This window comes from Mandrillus leucophaeus, unplaced genomic scaffold, assembly GCF_000951045.1.
Source record: "Mandrillus leucophaeus isolate KB7577 unplaced genomic scaffold, Mleu.le_1.0 Scaffold849, whole genome shotgun sequence".
NCBI classification, from domain to species: Eukaryota; Metazoa; Chordata; class Mammalia; order Primates; family Cercopithecidae; genus Mandrillus; species Mandrillus leucophaeus.
In genome coordinates, this window is record NW_012109241.1 from 270,410 (window position 1) to 277,052 (window position 6,643).

Sequence of the window (6,643 nt, forward strand, 5' to 3'; positions counted from 1 at the left end):
GTCCGGAGTGTGCAATCTTTTGGCCTCCCTGGGCCACACTGAAAGAAGAATTGTCTTGGGCCACACATAAAATACACTGACACTAATGATAGCTGATGAAAGTTTATGAATTTGTGTTGGGCCCAGAGGCCGTGGGTTGATCAAGCTTGGATTATACCATGGTGCCTCCTTGCTGGTTTATCTGATTGCCTTTAAATCAGAAGCTATAAGATAATGAGGGCAAAAGTACTTTGATTCCTTCAGAACAATAATGACTGAATTGGCACTTCATAGTGTGAGAAGATTGTGCTTCTTAAACTATCTGTGGCGAAGGACCAGCTTTATAAGGGTTTCCCTCCACTCCTAATCTGTTGCCAACCAATAATTTTGTAAAGTACAAGAAAAATGAATCACCAGAAAAATCATGTGCTTGGATGTCACAGCAATGTCAAGTGCTGGAAAAGTTTCTAAATGCTTACTGTGATTTTCTGTGTTTACCTTGACATGAATGGGCCTCCAGCAGTCTGACACATACACACTTTGAATAGCATTATTCTAGGTGGTTCTTAGGACATCTTAGGAACTTGATATCAGAGGTCCTTGAACATTTTCTTCCTCATCCCACCTGTAACTCAAGCTACCATCTGATAACTCCCATTCCTACCTGGGGAGAGAAGTTTCATGACTTAGTGATTTCCTAGGTCAGAACCAAAGTTGATAATACTTAGGGATTAGTTAAGGAACATTTACCTTTAATATATTTAATTAGTTTTTTTTTTTTTTAAACTAGAACATTTATTGCATGACTGTTTGTTGAAATTCTGAAGATAAACTGGATGCCGCAGCAGCTACCCTCTTGGGTTTAGGCGGTGTTCTTTCACAGAATCCATGCCTGAATCTGCTGCATACAACTTTTAAGTGCCTCATTTGACCAGTTCCAGTGGTATTTTGTCTTTTAGCCTTGGCACTCCAGTTATACTTCCTCTTGTGCTTGGCAGCATAGCCACATTTGCCACAGGTCGACTTCTGAAGGTGTTAGGCCTTGTTGTGTCTTATTGTGACACTTTCCAAATGATGTTCCCTTCATCATCTTGTTTCTGTTACTGTTTTTATTATTATTATTATTATTTGAGACAGAGTTTCATTCTTGTTGCCCAGGGTGGAGTGCAATGGTGCCATTTTGGCTCACCACAACCTCCGCCTCCTGAGTTCAAGCAATTCTCCTGCCTCAGCCTCCTGAGTAGCTGGGATTATAGGCATGCACCACCATACCCGGCTAATTTTGTATTTTTAGTAGATGAGGTTTCTTCATGTTGGTCAGGCTGGTCCTGAACTCCCGAACTCAGGTGATCCACCCTCCTTGGCCTCCCAAAGTGCTGCAGTTACAGGCATGAGTCACCACGCTTGGCCTTTTTACTATTATTTTTAAAATTACTGCTCCTTGCAGAGCAGGGCTACCCTATAGGCAATGTGTCCACAGTAGCCAAGCTTTAGTATATTTAAGAATAAATTGAGGCCAGGCGTGGTGGCTCATGCCTATAATCCCAACACTTTGGGAAGCCTGAGGTGGGTGGATCACTTGAGGTCAGGAATTCGAGACCAGCCTGGCCAACATGGTGAAACTCCATCTCTACTAAAAACACAAAAATTAGCTGGTGTGGTGGCACGCGCCTGTAGTCCCAGCTACTCGAGAGGCTGAGGCGGGAGAATCCCTTCAACATAGGAGGCAGAGATTGCAGTGAGCCAAGATCATGCCACTGCACTCCAACCTGGGAGACCTGTCTCCAGAAAAAAAAAAAAAAAAAAGGATAAATTGATAGAATTTGCATTGGGTAGTTGTATTGGGAGGCATAGTCCCCTCTTTTGACTAAATACTGGAAAGGAGTTTCTAACTTCTTGGCCTGTAACTTAACTCAGAGTTGAGATGCTTAAGGATGGGAGACAGAAAATAAAATTTAGGGGTGTGCAATTTCTTTGAGACACTTTTGTGTTTGCTTTTTAGAAGCCTTTTGTGAATAGTCTACGAGGATGCATTATTAGTTTTTGTGGTTATAATGTCAAAATTAGTGTTGATTTGGAGCAGGTGGGCAAATCTCTCCATGCTTGCTTTTCGTTCTGGTTTAATTGCTTAGCTGGGTGAAATGTCAAACTTGATAGATTATTGGAGCTGTTATTTTGGTAGTTAAACAATAATGAAACTGTTTGAATGTTTTTGGAGAACACTGCTTCCTGTGTATGGACTTTGCACTGGAGAAAGTTTCAATTGTTCACAAGCAATACTGGTTAGAAAATGCAGCTTCTGTGGCTCCTAACACAGCTGTCTAAATTACTAGCTATATGGGGGCCTTTGGACAAGCACTGCTTAACACTTTTGGAAACAATTTGTTTCTGTTTCCAAAAATGTGGATGGTCGTTCCCTGAATAGTTGACAAAACTAGAAATGGGAGAAAGCTATTGCATGTGTCTAGGTTATGACAGTCAAGTGTTTTTTCTTTAAGCATCTCTAGAACAAATTTACCTTTTTAACTAAGGATGAGAGGTTTATGGAAATGTAGCAGCCCCCTGGGCCTTTCTTTCCTCCTTGATGACTATTCAGCAGGGTAGCATGTTGTTAGCTTGTGTGCCAGCTTACAGAGGGCTTGGGTTATTATAACCTTGATTAGGAAAGAGGGATGGGGAACAGGAGCGAGAGGATAGATGTTTTTGAAAGTCCCTCTGCCTGCTATGTGAAATCTTGAATTTTCACTTTGAACTTCACCGTTGTTTGGTGACAGATGTTATAAAACTGTCTTTACAAACAATCCTGTTTCCTATTAAAATTGTGTGTTGGGCACAGGAGCTAGGGAAGCAGTGGGCATGCTCAGCAGGATTTGTGTCCCTCATTCCACTGTGTCAGATGATGCTTTTTCTGAATGAAATTGTATGCATTCTTCAGTGGCAGTTAGGGGAAGTCTTCTTGTCTAAAAGTATGGGAGAATTTGTGTAAGACTTATCAAAAGTCTGGCACTTCTTTTGCTGTGTGATACTTCTCTTTGTGCCATAGTTTACCTTTATGAAAATTACCAACAGTTATTATGTGCTCTCCAGGTGCCAGGGACTTTGCTGTATTAACATGTTTAATCCTCCGAACCATCCTATGAGGTGTGTAGGTGTTATCTCTGTTCCACAGATGTGAAAATGCCGCACAGAGAAATTAAAGGGGGCCCAAAGCCACACAGTGTTGGAACTGAAGCATTCCAGCTGTAAATGTTGAGCTGTCAACTACTGGGTGGCAGCTGCCTCACACTCCATCAGGATGATTACCTTTTGAATAAGTCTTTACAAATATGTGGGCTGCAGAAGTAACCAGTCCAGAATGAATGCACTCTCACTGCAATTTTAGCTCAGCAAGCAGTGCCTGCTCTCAGAAACATCCAAAAACCACAGCAGTTAAGACAAATAAGTTGTGAAAGATATGGTTTCCAGGTAAGATATGTGACAGGCTTCTTACTGCAAATAGTTTTTCTTACAAAAGAAGAAGACTGGTGGGAGAGATGGTGGAAAAATGAAAACAATCCTTCTTCTATGATTCTCTGGGCCCATCTTCACAGGACTTCATATGTAGTGAAGGCAGAATATTTGCTTCAAGCCCAGATAACCAGCTTTTACTTTCTACACTGACTCAGGCTTCTTACTGAAAATGGTGTTTCACCATTATTCCACTAACATCACTTTTTAATTCTTAAATAGTTTTTTATTCATAAAACTATTCTTTTTTAATGGGCCTACTTGTGTGGAATACGATTTAAAAATGATATTAGCAGTACTTGTTAATTGGTTTATTAGTTTTAGTTTTGCTAGTGCTGAAGGATGTTTTATAGTTTATTCTAAAATTGTAAATGTTTTTGATATTTAAGTCAGTTTCCCTTAAAAGCACATTTGGCTAAATAAATAAAGCATTGGGTTAGAGAAGAGTTCACTGGTGGTTATTTTTTATTTTTATTTGTGTATGTGTGTGTGTGTTGGGGGTGGGGGTCTTCCTGTTTGTCAATAGGCCTTCCCAATGAATTGAATTCTCCATAAGATACATAGATGTTAGTGCCCCATAGGGCCTCATCTTGTAAGCGATGTTAGTGGAATAAATGGTGATATACCATTTTCAGTAAGAAGCCTGAGTCAGTGTGGAAAGTAAAAGCTGGTTATCTGTGCTTGAGACAAATATTCTGCCTTCACTACATATGAAGTCCTGTGAAGATGGGCCCAGAGAATCATAGAAGAAGGATTATTTTCATTTTTCCACCATCTCTCCCACCAGTCTTACTTCTTTAGTAAGAAAAACTATTTGCAGTAAGAAGCCTGTCACATATCTTACCTGGAAACCACATCTTTCACAACTTATTTGTCTAACTGCTGTGGTTTTTGGATGTTTCTGATAGCAGGCACTGTCTGCTGAGCTAAAATTGTAGTGAGAGTTCATTCATTCGGGACTGGTTACTTCTGCAGCCTTCTGGCCCATTGCTCATGGCTTTGGTGAGGCTTGATAAAAATATTGTGATGAATGGGGCACAGGTAGTGCCTAAATATATTTCAGGTAGTTGGGCCAACAACCAATCTATGCTTAAATAATCATCTCTCCTGCATAGTAGAGACTGCAAAAGAGTACGAAACATGCTATACTTTATAAACTTTTTACCTTTTTTAGTTCCCCATAGGGGCTGGACAGTTGACTGAATAATTGCACTTTTTTTTTTTTTGAGATGGAGTTTCACTCTTGTTGCTCAAGCTGGAGTGAAATGGCACGATCTCGGCTCACTGCAACTTCTGCCTCCCGGGTTCAAGCGATTCTCCTGCCTCAGCCTCCTAAGTAGCTGGGATTACAGATGCACGCTACCACGCCTGGCTAATTTTGTATTTTTAGTAGAGACGGGGTTTCTCCATATTGGTGAGGCTGGTCTTGAACTCTCAACCTCAGGTGATCCACCTGCCTCGGCCTCCCAAAGTGCTGGGATTACAGGCGTGAGCCACCACGCCCGGCCACTTTTTTTTTATACTTTATTTTTAGGTAATTAAAGATTCACAGGAAGTTGCAAATACACTACACAGTTCCCATGTACCCTTCACCCATTTTTCTCCCAGTGGTTATGCCTCATTTAACCATAGTACAATATCAAAACCAGGAAACTGACACAGTGCTCTGTGTGTGTGCGCTTGTGTGTGTGTGTGTAGTTTTGTGCCATTTTATCACATGTATGAATTTGTGTAACTCTTCAACCACCACAAAGATCCCCCTTGTGCTACTCCTTTATTATCACACATATCCTTTTTCCCTACTGTTCTAATCTCTGGCAAACAGTAATCTGTTTGGTATCTCTATAATTTTGTCATTTTAGAAATATGGAAATGGAATCATAACAATATGTGACCCAGTATGTGACCTTTTAAGACTGGGTTTTTTGTTTTTTACTTTTATACGCATAGAACAATTGGAACTTGTTTTTTATTTATTTATTTATTTATTTTTATTTATTTTTTCGAGACAGTGTCTGACTCTGCCGCCCAGGCTGGAGTGCAGTGGCGTGATCTCAGCTTACTGCAACCTCTGCTTCCTTAGCTCAAGCCATCCTCCCACTTCAGTCTCCTAAGTAGCTGGGACTACAGGTGCACGCCACCACACCCACCTAATTTTTGTATTTTTTGTAGAGACAGTTTCACCATGTTGCCCAGGCTGATCTTGAACTCCTGAGCTCAAGTGATTTGTCCGCCTCGGCCTCCCAAAATGCTGGTATTACAATTGTGAGCCACTGTGCCCAGCCTCGAATGTATTTTTTGTAGAGATGGGTCTCACTGTGTTTCCCAGGCTGGTCTTGAACCCAGCATTTTTCACTTAGTGTCACACCCTCCATCCAAGTTATTGTGTGGCAGCAATAGTTTGTTCCTTTTATCGCTGAGTAGTATTCCATGGTGTGTATGTACCACAGGCTGTTTAACTATTCACCTGAAGGGCATTTTAGTTGTTAGCAGTTTGGGGCTGTTACAGATGAAGCCATAATGAACATTTGTGTACAGGTGTTTGTATGGACCCAAGTTTTAATTTCTTTGGGCTAAGCATCCAGGAATGAAATTGCTGGTTCTTAAGGTAAGTGTATGTTCAGTTTTCCAAAGAAATTGCTAAACTATTTTTTTTTTTGAGACAGAGTCTCACTGACTCCTTTACCCAGGCTGGAGTGCAGTGGTGTGATCTCAGCTCACTGCAACCTCTGCCTCCTGGGTTCAAGCAATTCTCCTGCCTCGGCCTCCCAAGTAGCTGGGACTACAGGTGTGCACCACCACTACCAACCAAATTTTGTGTTTTTAGTAGAGATGGAGTTTCACCATGTTGGCCAGGCTGGTCTTGAACTCCTGACCTCAAGTGATCTGCCCATGATAGCCTCCCAAAGTGCTGGGATGACAGGTGTGAGCCACTGCACCAGGCCGAAATTGCTAAATTCTTTTCCAGAGTTGCTGTACCATTTTACAGTCTCACCAGCAGTATATGAAATCCAGTTTCTTTGCATCCTCACCAGCATTTGATATTGTCATCATTTTTAAATTTTTTTTTTTTTTTTTTTTGAGATGGAGTCTTGCTCTATAGCCCAGGCTGGAGTACAGTGGCATAATCTTGACTCACTGCAGCCTCTGCCTCCCA